Here is a 4106-nt window from a genome sequence, read left to right as displayed (position 1 = left end):
ATGAAGCTGTCCACAGGGCGGAAGACAGTCTTCAAATTACGTGATAAATCTTAATGACTTAGCCAAGTCTGGCTTCTCCTCTAAATTAAAAAACAAATAATATCAAATTCTCTGATGCTATGGAGGGATAAGTAAAGCTTAGGGAAGATACAATTTGATGGGGGGAAAAAAAAAACTAAAATAAGGTGCCGTATTTTATCTCCTACTCTTAAACTGAATATTAGCACAGTTTTTGTATAATAAAATTTATTCAAGTCATTATTTAAATTTGTTATTATTTTTGCCGCCACAAATTCAGTGCATCTTCCTTTATAGAGTGGTGCTTTAAATTTTATAGGATAGGTTCTCAGAAGCTAGGATTATTAGAATATAATTAAATGACAGTAACGCTTTTATAGCATATTCTCCGAACAGTTTATGTAGTCACATGGCTTATGAAAGAAGATGAGTGCTAACATGCTCATATTCTTGGCAAAATAAGGTTGTATGACATAGAATACTTCTAAAAATAGAAAACATATGTGCCAATTTTTCATAAGGCCATCTCCCAAATTTATTGTTACCTTTTACTTTTTAGAACAATACAAAGCCTAGATATTTATTAAAGTCTGTACCTGTTCTTATAGGACTAAAGGAAGTTATGTGTGCCAGTCAATAAACTACCAGACTTAGGAAAATCTGCAACTTGGTTATTTGATTGATCAATTCATGAATATTGAATGAGGTGCTGAACATTAAAAGTGACAGGAAATGCAGTATCATCAAGTTCAATACTATTTTTTACAGAAAAGTGAAACTAGAGAAGTCATGCATTAGCAAGTAGATTAAACCCGGATATCAGCTCTATGTCCTATGATTTCCATCTACTGTTTATTGATCTAAGTTAAATTTGAGGGAGTAGCTTTTATGGGCACCTAATCCTACCTAACCTTGATGTGTGGGTTCCTAAATGTAATACAATGAGAGATAAAACTAATTTTGAGAGAATGGAAAGATTATTACATCATTTGGTTAAAGATTTAAAAAAAAAGTAATTTTTATGGCTACCAGTTGCCCTGGTGATTTTTATCTGAAAGACACTTAGGGCTAAAATTAACAGTAGCAGGTACAAGTTTAAGAAATTATATGAAGATATCATAGTTTGTCATGTACAAATTTTAAGTTTAAAAGACTGTATATATCTATTATAGGATGTCACCAGACGAGGTTGATAAACATTCCTCAGAAATTACTATGAGGTGATTTTATTTTTAATAATTAACCGAAATCTATATAATCGCATGATAGTTCATTGTGTTGTCAATTAATTTAACAAATATCTGGGTAGGTCTCAATGATTGACTTACTGAAGAGAGAAGAAACACCCTGAATATAGGTAGCTGATTCTGAAATAAATGCAGAAATGCAAAAGTAGCCCGCGATAATTTAATTAACAAGAATAAAGTTACAGGACTCATACACCTCAATTTGAAATTTACTACAAAGCTACAAAGTGATCAGTGTTAGGTTCTAGAATACATATAAACTTACCGACCAGTGGAATAGAATTGAGACCCAAAAAGCTGCTGATATGTTTATGGTTGATTGTTATATGACGAGGAAATTCCATGCAGTTCAGTTGGGGGAAGAGTATTGTTTTTAACTAAAGTTTCAAGATTAAATATCAATATGAAAAAGATGGAATAGAGACTTTCCTCAAAGCATATACAAAAAGTTAATTCAAAACGGGCCACAAACTTACATATAAAAGCTAAACCAAACTATCAGAAGAGAACGTAGAATTAATTTTTGGTGACCGTGAAGGTAGGCAATGATTACAGACATGAAATTAAAAACACAAGAGCCAAAATAAAAAAATCTATAAAAATTACTTTCTTAAAATTAAAACTCTTTTGGTTATGAGAAAGGTAGCTTCACAATAGTATAAAATTTGATGAAGGAAAAATATCAAACTCTTTGGATATAGACTAAAATATAACTTGAAAGAGTAATCAGTGGTCATTTTATAACTTTATATATCCTCCTTAAGTTATACTAACATATCTTCTGAATATGTTTAATGTATAGATTTTTATCTAAAACAGACAACGGGACATTTAATGTCATATGCTAGAAATGAAAGCTAAAGTACTTTAGTTAAACTTAAATTTTTTATTAAAAATAGTTGATGAACTGTACTGTAAGGCAAATAAAGAAAATTTCTTACAAACATGAAGAGTTACAAAATGCAATTTCCTTATCTGTGCACATGGTGAAATTTTTATATATTATTTCTCCAAAATGTATTATACAAAAATTAGAGCAACTCTTTAATAACTTTCAAACATATGATGATAAAAAGTGACACTTGTCCTCTTCATCAAAAATGTCTTGACTTAGGGTGCAAAGGTATAGTTAGCAACTCCATTCATCAGTATTTACTGCCTCTATTCAAAACCATTTTCTGTAGTTCTGGAAAATATGAAAGACCTTCAGAAATCACACTCAATTGTAATTAAATCTTTTTCTTAAATGTTTCTTGTTAAATTTTCTTCTATAATTTGTAAAGTATTGTGTTATCCAAGAGGAAAATAATAGAATTTAATGTTAGTGTTGTTACCCACTACAATCCATGGATTACTTTTTTATTTATGGAAAAGATACAAAATATTACCTAAGGCAAAAATGATAACAATGACAAAAACAATGCAATGGTGTCTGAGTGAAGCAACTATCAACCCAAATATGAAAATCAATGTAAAACAGAAAATCTTAAAAGTAACCAACTTAGTACATTGAATTCTACTTATCCTTGCAAGAGAGGTGCATTTGTTTCCAATTATTCCTTTATCCAGAATATGTTTTCTTGATAACACAAAGTTTCACTCTAGATCACTCCCTTTCCCATGAGACACCAGGTAATAGAGGTTTTGTTGCCTTAAGCTTGCCACATTTTCCCCTTGGGAGAAGGAACTAACTTCATTCCAGAGGTTGAATGAGAATTCACTTATGATCATTGTTTTTCTATTTGATCCTGGTTCAATTAGTATAAAACATTGTATTTGGAAATTACCTGTCATTTAAGACCTCCTAGGATGTTTATAATGGTAAATGAACTGTATGCTAAAATTTTTCTATAATGTGCGTGTGAAGCTGTTTATTTTGTGATGCCCAATTTGCCTGGTACAGAAGCTAGGACAGGAATTATATATATTAGTGTATTTTACAGTATCTGTTTTATTTTTTCCTATGCCATCAGTTTATCCAGGATAAATGCATAATGAAGCAATACACATCATTTGGAAAAGGGAATCTTAACGTTAAAAAAAAATTACTGGGGGCTCAGGAATTTAGCTCAGTGGTTCCACCATATACCTCGCAGGTGGCAAGGTCCTGAATTCAAGCCCCAGTACCAAAAATAAATAAATAAATAAATAAAAATTATTGGGCTTAACATGAAAAAGTAGATTAAAATATCCATTTTCAGATTATTGTAACTGTACAGATAATTTATTAATGAAATGGGTAAATAATTAGAATCTCCTCGTGTAATGGATTCTACATGGGCTTTAAAGTTTATAATAATTTTTATTTTAGTAATTATTGAAGGAAAGTCAAGTAATATTAATTTCTTTCTCAACTGGCCATATACGCATTATAGTTCATTAAGAAGCAAACATTTTGTTATTCAGAATTCAGAATGTTGAATTCTCAGCAGATAAACTTTGTCTTCTGTACACATTCATGATTAAGTAATACTGAGAGCTAACAGGCATAATTAACATAATGCATTATAACAATGAAAATATCCCATGTACTTTTGAATATAGTACACAAGATAAGTAAACACATTTAACATTGCTAAAATTAAGAGTAGAAAATTATTACTAGAGAGAACACGGAATTTTATTTGAATAAATCTAATACTCTAAGTCATATGTGTGGCTTGAAAATAAAATAATTATGTGGATGCTGCAGTGTTCTTCAATATTGGTCTAGATTATATTAAGTTCTTGAATAATAATGCAGCCTCTTTCCTTTTTTGCTCCTTTTCTTGTCTTCCTCCCTCCTTACCTTTGAGAAATCAAAAAGAAGAGAAATATAGTCACCTGGTGATTTTATGTATT

The sequence above is a fragment of the Fukomys damarensis genome, unplaced genomic scaffold (assembly GCF_012274545.1).
Source record: "Fukomys damarensis isolate Sample0158 unplaced genomic scaffold, DMR_v1.0_HiC HiC_scaffold_16, whole genome shotgun sequence".
NCBI classification, from domain to species: domain Eukaryota; kingdom Metazoa; phylum Chordata; class Mammalia; order Rodentia; family Bathyergidae; genus Fukomys; species Fukomys damarensis.
Note: the sequence above shows the minus strand (reverse complement) of the source record.